At 41.4% G+C, this 12946-nt stretch overlaps 1 protein-coding gene across 1 annotated transcript in view; it reads left to right on the top strand.

Annotated features, from left to right (window-relative positions):
• Positions 1-12946, top strand: part of LOC126252297 (fatty acid synthase-like) — a 338172-nt gene that overhangs the window by 48898 nt on the left and 276328 nt on the right. The gene's annotated exons all lie outside the window — the stretch shown is intronic.

The following is a 12946-nucleotide window of genomic DNA, read 5'->3' on the forward strand; positions in this document are numbered from 1 at the left end:
TGCATCAGTATATTCACATTGTGAAGGGACAGATCAAGATAAGATGGATAGTTTTTATGAGGCACTCAGTGATGTAGTTGCTAGAGTAAAGGACAAGGACAGTGTTCTGCTCATGGGTGATTTTAATGCCAGGATTGGAAATCGAACAGAAGGGTATGAAAAGGTTATGGGTAAATTTGGAGAGGATATGGAGGCCAACAGGAACGGGAAACAACTCTTTGATTTCTGTGCCAGGATGGGCTTAGTAATCACAAACTCCTTTTTTAAACATAAGAACATTCACCGGTATACTTGGGAAGGCAGGGGAACCAGATCTGTCATTGACTATATAATAACAGATAAGGAATTCAGGAAGGCTGAGGGACACACATGTATTCAGGGGATTCTTTGAAGACACTGATCATTATTTAATCTGCAGTTGAAATTGGGATTGTGAGGCCGAAAGTGCAGGAGGTCAGGTCCAAATGCAGGAGGATAAGAGTGGAGAAACTTCAGGATAGGGAAATCAGGCACAAGTACATAACAGTGATCTCAGAAAGGTACCAGTTAGTTGAATGTAATCAATTACAGTCATTGGAAAAGGAATGGACAAGGTACAGGGACACAGTACTAGAAGTGGCTAAAGAATGTCTTGGAACAGTAGTGTGTAAAAGTAGGATGAAGCAAACAGCTTGGTGGAATGACACAGTCAAGGCAGCCTGTAAAAGAAAAAAGAAGGCGTATCAAAAATGGCTACATACTAGAACTCAGGTAGACAGAGAAAGTTATGTTGAAGAAAGAAACAAAGCCAAACAGATAATTGCAGCATCCAAGAAGAAATCTTGGGAAGCCTTTGGAAACAGGTTGGAGACTATGGGTCAAGCTGCTGGAAAACCATTCTGGAGTGTAATTAGCAGTCTTCAAAAGGGAGGTAAGAAGGAAATGACAAGTATTTTGGACAGGTCAGGAAAACTGCTGGTGAATCCTGTGGATGCCTTGGGCAGATGGAGGGAATATTTTGAAGAGTTGCTCAGTGTGGTGAAAATACGATCAGTAATGTTTCAGATTTCAAGGTAGAATGGGATAGGAATGATGATGGAAATAGGATCACATTTGAGGAAGTGGAGAAAATGGTCAATAGATTACAGTGCAATAAAGCAACTGGGGTGGATGAAATTAAGTCGGAACTCATAAAATACAGTGGAATGTCAGGTCTTAAATGGCTACACAGGATAACTGAAATGGCCTGGGAGTCGGGACAGGTTCCATCAGACTGGACAAAAGCAGTAATCACATGAATCTTTAAACATGGAAACAGAAAAGATTGTAACAACTGCAGAGGTATCTCTTCAATCAGCATTGTGGGTAAAATCTTCTCAGGTATTGTTCAATGGAAAGTGCGAGTATTAGTTGTGGACCAATTGGATGAAAATCAGTGTGGGTTTAGGCCTCTTAGAGGTTGTCAGGACCAGATCTTTAGCTTGCGGCAAATAATGGATAAGTGTTACGAGTGGAACAGGGAATTGTATCTATGCTTTATAGATCTAGAAAAGGCATATGACCGGGTTCCTAGGAGGAAGTTATTGTCTGTTCTACGAGATTATTTAATAGGAGGCAAACTTTTACAAGCAATTAAAAGGTCTTTACATGGATAGTCAGGCAGCAGTTAGAGTTGACGTAAATTGAGTTAATGGTTCAGAGTAGTTTCAGGGGTAAGACAAGGCTGCAACCTGTCTCCACTGTTGTTCATATTATTTATGGATCATATGTTGAAAACAATAGACTGACTGGGTGAGATTAAGATATGTGAACACAAAATAAGCAGTCTTGCGTATGCGGATGACTTAGTTGTGATGGCAGATTCGATTGAAAGTTTGCAAAGTAATATTTCAGAGCTAGATCAGAAATATAAGGACTATGGTATGAAGATTAGCATCTCCAAAACGAAAGTAATGTCAGTGGGAAAAAAATATAAATGGATTGAGTGCCAAATAGGAGGAATTAAGTTAGAACAGGTGGACAATTTCAAGTACTTAGGATGCATATTATCACAGGATGGCAACATAGTGAAAGAACTGGAGGCGAGGTGTAGCAAAGCTAATGCAGTGAGCGCTCAGCTACGATCTACTCAGCCTCAAAGGGTGCGGGGCAAAGTCAGGACATGCGGGGGCCAAGCAGCAATCGGTATTGTAATTGTAAACTATCGAAGCTGGAGTGATAAAGTACCGGAACTTCAAGCGCTGATAGAAAGCACTGAAGCTGAAATCGTTATCGGTACAGAAAGCTGGCTGAAGCCAGAGATAAATTCTGCCGAAATTTTTACAGAGGCACAGACAGAGTTTAGAAAGGATAGATTGCATGCAACTGGTGGTGGCGTGTTTGTCGCTGTTAGTAGTAGTTTATCCTGTAGTGAAGTAGAAGTGGATAGTTCCTGTGAATTATTATGGGTGGAGGTTACACTCAACAACCGAGCTAGGTTAATAGTTGGCTCCTTTTACCGACCTCCCGACTCAGCAGCATTAGTGGCAGAACAACTGAGAGAAAATTTGGAATACATATCACATAAATTTTCTCAGCATGTTATAGTCTTAGGTGGAGGTTTCAATTTACCAGATATAGACTGGGACACTCAAATGTTTAGGACGGGTGGTAGGGACAGAGCATTGAGTGACTATCCAAAAATTACCTCGAGCAATTAAACAGAGAACTGACTCGTGGAGATAACATCTTGGACCTACTGATAACAAACAGACCCGAACTTTTCGACTCTGTAAGTGCAGAACAGGGAATCAGTGATCACAAGGCCGTTACAGCATCCCTGAATATGGAAGTTAATAGGAATATAAAAAAAAGGGAGGAAGGTTTATCTGTTCAGCAAGAGTAATAGAAGGCAGATTCCAGACTACCTAACAGATCAAAACGAAAGTTTCTGTTCCAACACTGACAATGTTGATTGTTTATGGAAAAAGTTCAAGGCAATCGTAAAATGCGTTTTAGACAGGTACGTGCCGAGTAAAACTGTGAGGGACGGGAAAAACCCACCGTGGTTCAACAACAAAGTTAGGAAACTACTGCGAAAGCAAAGAGAGCTTCACTCCAAGTGTAAACGCAGCCAAAACCTCTCAGACAAACAGAAGCTAAATGATGTCAAAGTTAGCATAAGGAGGGCTATGCGTGAAGAGTTCAGTGAATTCGAAAGTAAAATTCCATGTACCGACTCGACAGAAAATCCTAGGAAGTTCTGGTCTTACGTTAAATCCATAAGTGGCTCGAAACAGCATATCCAGACACTCCGGGATGATGATGGCATTGAAAGAGAGGATGACACGCATAAAGCTGAAATACTAAACACCTTTTTCCAAAGCTGTTTCACAGAGGAAGACCGCACTGCAGTTCCTTCTCTAAATCCTCGCACAAACGAAAAAATGGCTGACATCGAAATAAGTGTCCAAGGAATAGAAAAGCAACTGGAATCACTCAACAGAGGAAAGTCCACTGGACCTGACGGGATACCAATTCGATTCTACACAGAGTACGTGAAAGAACTTGGCCCCCTTCTAACAGCCATGTACCGCAAGTCTCTAGAGGAATGGAAGGTTCCAAATGATTGGAAAAGAGCACAGGAAGTCACAGTCTTCAAGAAGGGTCGTCGAGCAGATGCACAAAACTATAGACCTATATCTCTGATGTTGATCTGTTGTAGAATTTTAGAACATGTTTTTTTGCTCGCATATCATGTCATTTTTGGAAACCCAGAATCTACTCTGTAGGAATCAACACGGATTCCGGAAACAGCGATTGTGTGAGACCCAACTCGCTTTATTTGTTCATGAGACCCAGAAAATATTAGATACAGGCTCCCAGGTAGATGCTATTTTCCTTGACTTCCGGAAGGCATTCGATACAGTTCCGCACTGTCGCCTGATAACAAAGTAAGAGCCTATGGAATATCAGACCAGCTGTGTGGCTGGATTGAAGAGTTTTTAGCAAACAGAACACAGCATGTTGTTATCAATGGGGAGACATCTACAGACGTTAAAGTAACCTCTGGCGTGCCACAGGGGAGTGTTATGGAACCATTGCTTTTCACAATATATATAAATGACCTAGTAGATAGTGTCGGAAGTTCCATGCGGCTTTTCGCAGATGATGCTGTAGTATACAGAGAAGTTGCAGCATTAGAAAATTGTAGCGAAATGCAGGAAGATCTGCAGTGGATAGGCAGTTGGTGCAGGGAGTGGCAACTGACCCTTAACATAGACAAATGTAATGTATTGCGAATACATAGAAAGAAGGATCCTTTATTGTATGATTATATGATAGCGGAACAAACACTGGTAGCAGTTACTTCTGTAAAATATCTGGGATTATGCGTGCAGAACGATTTGAAGTGGAATGATCATATAAGATTAATTGTTGGTAAGGCGGGTGCCAGGTTGAGATTCATTGGGAGAGTCCTTAGAAAATGTACTCCATCAACAAAGGAGGTGGCTTACAAAACACTCGTTCGACCTATATTTGAGTATTGCTCATCAGTGTGGGATCCATACCAGATCGGGTTGACGGAGGAGATAGAGAAGATCCAAAGAAGAGCAGCGCATTTCGTCACAGGGTTATTTGGTAACCGTGATAGCGTTACGGAGATGTTTAGCAAACTCAAGTGGCAGATTCTGCAAGAGAGGCGCTCTGCATCGCGGTGTAGCTTGCTCGCCAGGTTTCGAGAGGGTGCGTTTCTGGATGAGGTATCAAATATATTGCTTCGCCCTCCTTATACCTCCTGAGGAGATCACAAATGTAAATTAGAGAGATTCGAGCGCGTACGGAGGCTTTCAGACAGTCGTTCTTCCCGCGAACCATACGCAACTGGAACAGGAAAGGGAGGTAATGACCGTGGCACGTAAAGTGCCCTCCGTTGGGTGGCTTGCGGAGTATAAATGTAGATGTAGATGTTCTGCAAGAAGGAAGTCAGTACCAAGACTAAGCTATCTGTGCACCGTTCAATCTTTCGACCAACTTTGTTGTATGGGAGCGAAAGCTGGGTGGATTCAAGTTACCTTATCAACAAGGTTGAGGTTACGGATATGAAAGTAGCTAGGATGATTGCAGGTACTAGTAGATGGGAACAATGGCAGGAGGGTGTCCACAATGAGGAAATCAAAGAAAAACTGGGAATGAACTCTATAGATGTAGCAGTCAGGGCGAACAGGTTTAGATGGTGGGGTCATGTTATACGCATGGGAGAAGCAAGGTTACCCAAGAGACTCATGGGTTCAGCAGTAGAGGGTAGGAGGAGTCAGGGCAGACCAAGGAGAAGGTTCCAGGATTCGGTTAAGAATGACTTTGAAGTAATAGGTTTAACATCACAAGAGGCACCAATGTTAGCACTGAATAGGGGATCAAGGAGGAATTTTATAAGGGGGCTATGCTCCAGATTGAACGCTGAAAGGCATAATCAGTCTTAAATGATGATGATCCTATATGTATTCTGCTATGTGAGTTATGTACCATTACTGTCATCTCTCATCATATACCGTCTCAACATCATTTTCAAATTGACTTGTCCTATATCATGATGTGCTTTGCTGAATAAATTCTATGACCTACAGGAACAATAACAATAAATAAATAAAACAGAATCTTAACAAAACCACTAGAATATCTGTAAGGATGATAAATGATAATTTCAAGAAATAGTAAAAATAAAATGAAGAAAATGTGGGACAGTATTAGGAAAGAAATAGGGAAATATGTGGAGAGCACCACCTTGCTAATCTGGAAGAATAATCAAATTAACAAACCCCTACAAGGTAGCAAATAAGTGAATTTCTGTTTTACAGAAGTAACAGAAAATATTGCAAAATTGCATACACTAAATGACAGAGGAGAACAAGTGGGAAGCATTATGAACAAAAATACACACTTCTATGCTTGGCAGAAGAGGAAAAGATGATAAAAGTTACTAGTGAACTAAAATCAAAGTTTTTGTCTGGAATTGATAGCATTGATAATTTTATTGTAAAGATGTATGCAGCAGTAATAGCCAAATCCCGTATTAATATCTACAGTTCTTTCTTATCATCAGGAATATTTCTTTCTGTTATCTAGCTTCATCAAAATATTAGAAAAACAAATGTTTTAAATAAAGACTTCTAAGGTTCATAGAAGAAAAATTGTTATGTAACTCACAGTACTGTTTCATGAATGTAGCTGTATAGAAAGAGCTATCTTTAATTTTCCCAGTGGGGTACGGACTTGATTGTGCAATATACACTGAAGAGCCAAAGAAACTGGTTCACCTGAGTTTCATGTAGGGTCCCCGCAAGCATGCAGAAGTGCTGCAAAATGACATGGCATGGACTCAAATAATGTCTAAAGTGGTGCTGGAGGGAATTGACACCATGAATCTTGCAGGATTGCCTGTAAATCCGTAAGGATATGAAGGGGTGGAGATCTCTTCTGAACAACACGTTGCAAGGTAACCCAGATATATCCAATATTGTTCATGTCTGGTAAGTCTAGTGGCCAACAGAAGTTGTTAAACTCAGGAGAGTGTTCCTGGAGCCACTCTGCAAAAATTATGGATGTGTGTGGTATCACATTGTCCAGCTGGAATTGCTCAAGTCCGTTGGAATGCACAATGGAAATGAATGGATGCAGCTGATCAGTTAGGACACTTACATATGTGTCACCTTTCAGAGTCGTATTTAGACATATCAGGGGTCCCATAACACTCCAACTGCAGATGCCCCACACCAAACAGCGTCCATGGATTCATGAGATTATCACCATACCCATACACGTCCATCTGCTTGATACAATTTGAAATGAAACTTGTCCAACTAGACAACATGTTTCCAGTCATCCTCAGTCCAATGTCAGTGTTGACAGGCCCAGACAAGGGATAAAGCATTTTGTCGTGAAGTCATCAAGGGTTCATGAGTGGGCCTTTGATTCTGAAAGCCCATATTGATGATGTTTCATTGATTTATTCACATGCTGACACTTGTTGATGGCCCAGTATTGAAATCTGCAGCAATTTGTGGAAGGATTGCATTTCTGTCATGCTGAACAATTCTCTTCAGCCATTGTTGGTCCCATTCTTGCAGGATCTTTTTCCAGCTGCAGCGATGTTGGACGTTTGAAGTTTTGCAGGATTCCTCATATTCATGGTACACTCTTTAAACGCTCATATGGGAAAATCCCCATTTCATCGCTACCTCAGAGATGCTGTGTCCCATCGCTCATGTCACGATTATAACACCATGTTCAAACTCACTTAAATCTTGATAACATGCCATTGTAGTAGCAGTAAGGGATCTAATAACTGTGCCCCACACTTGTCGTCTTATATAGGCATTGCTGATGGCAGCATCATATTCTGCCTGTTTATGTATCTCTGTATTTGAATATACATGCATATACCAGTTTCTATGGTGCTTCAGTGTATAACATGTAACAGCTATATTTCTAGACACCACAAGGACTTCTGAAGCTAAGAGCCATGGGCTGTAACTCATTAAATGGACCTGTTAAGTATACAGAATATAATACAAAACTCCTACCTTCCAAACAGGCAGAAATAGTTGAAGTAAATGTAGAAGGAGGAAAAAGGATGAGTGTGTGCCACTCTGAAAAAGAGCATGTTAAATACGATGTATCTGAAGGATTACTCTGAGGCCCAATCATGTTCTTAATTTTCATGAAATGATTTGGATTATCTGCACATAAGCGAAAATGAATTAGATTTTCAGATGAGACAAATGTACTAATTAGAAGCAAAGTTGAAAATGAGCTAAATGAAGTAAAAGTCATGCCACATATCACAGAGTATTTCTCAAAAAACAGCTTTATAATATATGCAGAAGGAAAACACCACTTGTAATATTTGTACTTGCCTCACAAAGCAAATGCCCACAAACTCTAGAAATATTCTGTGACTAGAAAGCAACTATAAACTGCGGATGGCACTAAAATCTCTGGACTATAGATATAATCAAAAAGGGATGAATTGTGGACTTAATGAACAATGTGTCAGCATGAAGAATTCAATAGAATGGTGGAAATATCATTAAGGTTTTGATGCCAGCTGAGAGAGAGAGAGAGAGAGAGAGAGAGAGAGAGAGAAAGTGTGCATGTGTGCACTGTGCTATGCAGTGAAGTGTAGTGTGTTTTTCTGTGTAGTGCGGGCAGGGACCAATTGTATGTTACAAAATTGTGGAAGTCCCTTCCCTAGAGTGGAAGTATTTTTTTTTTTGTGATTAATTGTAACTTTATATGCAAATATGAAGAGAAAGACATTGTACACAATGTATCACAACTTAAAAAAACACAGGTTAATCTAGCCCTACATGAGATAATATTATTGTATGCATGATTTAGTTATTTTTATAAAAATAGTTTACTTTTCAAACTAAGATGACACATCTACTTATGAATAACCAACAGAGTAACTAATAAAATAAGTATTACATGTTGTTGTGTTGAAATTCTAACAGGATGCAGAACACAGTAGATTATTAAAAATGTATACTGTGGACATGTGGAATCATTGCTATGATTTTTTTTTTTTTTTTTTTTTGAGGAAACTATTCTGGAAGTATAAGATGCTTCATAACATGAAGAATTATTAAGACAGTTGAAAATACAACTTTCAGAAACTATGTAAGCCACTTTTTCCAAAATCATGACATGCTATGTTGCCTTGTTTATATATCTTGGAGGTCACAACATCTGTGTAAGAGTTATAGAAAACAAAGAACAGCTTCTTTTCACAATAAGTGATAATACTGTGCAAAAGCTACAACTGTGTACAGAACTTTCACAAAGAAAAATGAGGAAAAATGAATCATAGCAAGAACAGATAAAACTTTACTATAAATTAAATGGGCATACATTAACAATAAAATGCAACTCTTAAAATGTACCTCTTAAACAAGTTCTATTACAAGATAGATATGTTTTAATCACAGAAAACATCAAATGGTGGAGGTTTCAGGTTACTGACCACTGACGAGAGGTATAACTATGTGAGAAAATCCCACACTTGAACTTCCGTACAATTAAAAGTGAGATGGAACTTTAAACAGATTTATTAACTCTCCACATTCGCAGTTGTGTAAGCGTTACTATATCAACGAGAGTCACAGAATCTCCACAAAAAAACAAAAAGTAAAAATCAGTAACTGCTATGCTATTCTAAGAGCAAATGTGGCACATTGCTGCAGGTGAATCACTACGCCCCTAGTGGCAAAAATGCTTGGCGTAAGGACAGAATTCTTCTGTCTTCATTTCGCACTCATGTGCAAACTTTGGCATGAGTGACTATCGCATGTGCCGACTGCAGTGTCAGTGCGTAGTAGTTGCTACAGGAGCTCCCTTGGCGAAAGTGGAACATGGTAAGTCATCTCGGTACCTGGCAGGAAAATGAATGTTTCTTCCCGAGTGAATCATGCATTTTGCTTTTCTTGATGTGGTTGAGGTGGTGGTGGAATGGGAGGCTGGATTGTGGTCCCTTCCTTCTCCTCTCTCAGAATCTTTGGCAGTGTACTCGGCACCTCTTTGAACATGTAGGCTGGTTTAACTGTTGCAGTGGTGGTTTGACAGTGTCTTTGCAAAGCATAATGTGTGTGCACATGTCCAGATCCTTATGGACGAAAGTCTTATACTTTCCATGCCTTGTGGCTTTCACTGGTTTCATGCGGTCCACAGTCTTACGTAAAGTATGTAGGAATTGTGGTTGATCGTTAAAGTCACATATCTTTGTGGCATCGACGAATTTGCTTGGTAGACTCAGTGACTCTCCACATACAAGCTCTGCTGGTGAAGCCTCAGTGTCTGGTTTGTATGCAGTCCTCAGACCAAACAGGACAATGGGCAGTGCTGAAGTCCATGTGGTCCCGTGGCACATCAGTGCCGCCTTCAAAGTGCGGTGCTATCTTTCCAGTATGCCATTACTAGCTGGGTGGTAGGCAGTGGTCTTATGGTGCGAGTATCTGCAGAACTTGACTAGCTGCGTGAACAATTCAGACTCGAACTGCCTCCCCCTGTCAGTTGTTATATGGAGAGGACAGGTGAATCTCGCGAGCCATGTTGACATGAAATCTGCTGCTAGCATTTCTGCTGAAGTGTCATCAATAGGTACGCTTCCGGCCAACGCATGTACCTGTCAATCATTGTCATTAAATAGTGATGGATGTCTGAGGGAGGCAGTGGTCCTACCACATCTAGGTGAACGTGAGCAAAATACTCATTGACATCTGGGGTGTCCCATATTGGAGCGTACACGTGCCAGGCAAGTTTGCATCACTTGCAGCGCAGGCAAGCTCTAGTCTACTGATGACAATCTCTGTCCATGCCCGGCCACACAATCCTCTTTGACACCAGCTTAACCATTGTGCGCACTCCAGGGTGACAGAGGTTATGGATGTTATATAACACTGTCTTGCAGAATGCGGTTGGTACATATGATCATGATTTGCCATGCAGTATGTCACAGCAGACCATGCCAGTTTCGCCCAGAATGTTGACCAGTTGCAATTTTAGTGAAGTTTTGTCATTGCATAATACTGCTTGTGGTTCGTGGTTTTCTTTCTGTGCTACTGCTAGCTCTGTCATGTTCAGTGGTTGTCAAACACCAGATACTTTGGTTAAGCAGTCAGCCACCGTGTTGGTCTATCTGGAAATGTGCTTGCAAGTCTGTAGTGAATTGGCTTATAAACTTTAGTTGAGAGTACTGATGTGGTGAGCAATCATCACTGTTCTTACTGAATGTGTATACCAATGGTTTGTGGTCGGTATAGACTGCGAAATCCTGTGCTTCAACCTGTGACTTGAAATGCTTGATCAATTCGTACATAGCCAACAACTCCCTATCATATGCACTCCAGCACTGCTGTGAAGGCATCAATTTATGTGAAAAATATGCCAACAGGTGCCATGCACCATCCACCCATTGTTGTAAAGCCGAGCCGATTGCAAACTGGCTGGCATCAGCCACTAAGGCAAACAGAGCATCAAGTTTTGGGTGAGTGAGTAGGGCGGCCTGAGCAAGGCTGTCTTTCATTGCTTTGAATGCCACGTCCATACTCTCATTCCTTTGCACAGGAGCATTACCTTGTACCTTTGTGCCTGATAGTGCTGCATTTAAAGGCGATAGTTGCTCGGCGGTATGTGGTAAGTGATGCTGGTAAAAATTCAGCATCCTGAGGTATCTGCGTTGCTCTTTTATGGTGGTAGGCTTTGGCAGTTGTAAGATGGCCTCTACTACACAAGATGGAATCTATAAACCACTGCCAGTTCCGTGCAGTGCTCCACAACACAAAAGTCAAAAACTTCGAGTAGAACAATCAAAGGGTGTAATTATAGCCATCTTGGGAATGTCCTTTGGCATGACCATGATCTGCATGTTGGCCTTCACACAATCAATGATGCTAAATATTGTTGAGCCATGAAGAGCATGATTGTAGTCATGTAATAATGGTACCAGGTAGCGGTCGGGAATAGTCGTAGCATTCAGTGCTTGATAATTGCCGCATGGATGCCAGACTTCACCTTTTTTAGGTACTAGGTGTAATGCTCATGCCCACAGACTAGATGATGGGCGAATAATTCCCTCCTTCAACTTAAGATCAAACTCTGCCTTTGCTATTGCAAGGCATCCAGATGCTAATCTGCATTTGTGACATGACACATGTGGTCTATCAATAGTTTTGATGTGGTGGAAAATGTCATGCAACACCTGTTGTGGCATTCCTTGTGGTCTAGTTAAGGCGAGAATATCTTACAAAATTCCACGGTACTCTTCATCTGCTACTTGCACAAGCTTGATGCTACTGGTTCTAGTACCACGGTGATATCTGGAGGTCGTCAGACCAGTAAGGCTGCCCACAAAGCAGGCATTAGATACATCAGGCAAAAGTTTGAAATACGCTAAGAAGTCAGCACCTATTATTGCCTCAGCCACATCCATTACTGTGAAATTCTATGTAAATTGCCTACGCAGGCCTAGATTCACCATGTACTGTAAGTTGGGATCTCTGTATTGTTTGCAGCTTCTAAGTTGACTGCCGTGCATGGCCTGTAGAAGTGGATTGACTTCCTTGGTAAAACAGATCAGATCCAGTATCAATTAGGTATTTCCTTCCTGTGGTTCGATCCTTTATAATTAGGCAGCGAGAGGTGTTGGGGCAGTTGGTGGTGCCTACTGACGACCATTGTTCTCATTTAGGAAAGTGGATGGGCTTGTACACTTTTCCGCCTGCTCGCCATATCTGCGGTGGTACCAGAAAACTGTGGGGCCTGACTCTGACGTGGTATGTGAAGTAGAGTGACTCCTTGAATGTCATCAGCTATGCTGACTACAGTGGCTCGTATTACGATGTGAAAGCAAAGCTGCCATCTGTGCACTTAAGAGATCTACCTTAGTGGCCAGGGCATTGTAATCGGCACACAACACTGTAGGGGTTATGGACATAACACTGGAAGGAACAGTTACTGTACTGTCCTGCTAGCATGGCATGATGGCATCTTGAATGTGGTCAGCAAGTTCCGCAACCGCGTCCAGTGACATGCCCGACTGTGTAGCAATGATGACTTTTCCCTGGGCTGGCAGACGATTACTCCAAATCGTGTGTAGGAGGTTGTCAGGAATGGTGCCATGTCCACTTTGTTGTGAAGATGGCGAAGGTATTGTGAGAGTTTCCTGTCACTCATTTCTTCTTGAGTCAATACCTGGCGTATGTGACCTTCCTGTGAAGCCGCTATATGACGTTGATCTGCTTTTAATCTGTCATAGGTGTTTTCCATCAGAGGAGCTGTTATTATGTCTTGGACCTCCATAGCATAACACTGGTCGAGCTGGCTTATGACCAAAGAAAATTTTGTGTTATTGACAGTTATTCCAGTGTAGGAAAAGCTTGCCTCCACCTGAGCAAACCACAATACGGGATTTTGGGGCCAAAAGGGCGGG

This window comes from Schistocerca nitens, chromosome 4 (assembly GCF_023898315.1).
Source record: "Schistocerca nitens isolate TAMUIC-IGC-003100 chromosome 4, iqSchNite1.1, whole genome shotgun sequence".
Lineage (NCBI taxonomy): Eukaryota > Metazoa > Arthropoda > Insecta > Orthoptera > Acrididae > Schistocerca > Schistocerca nitens.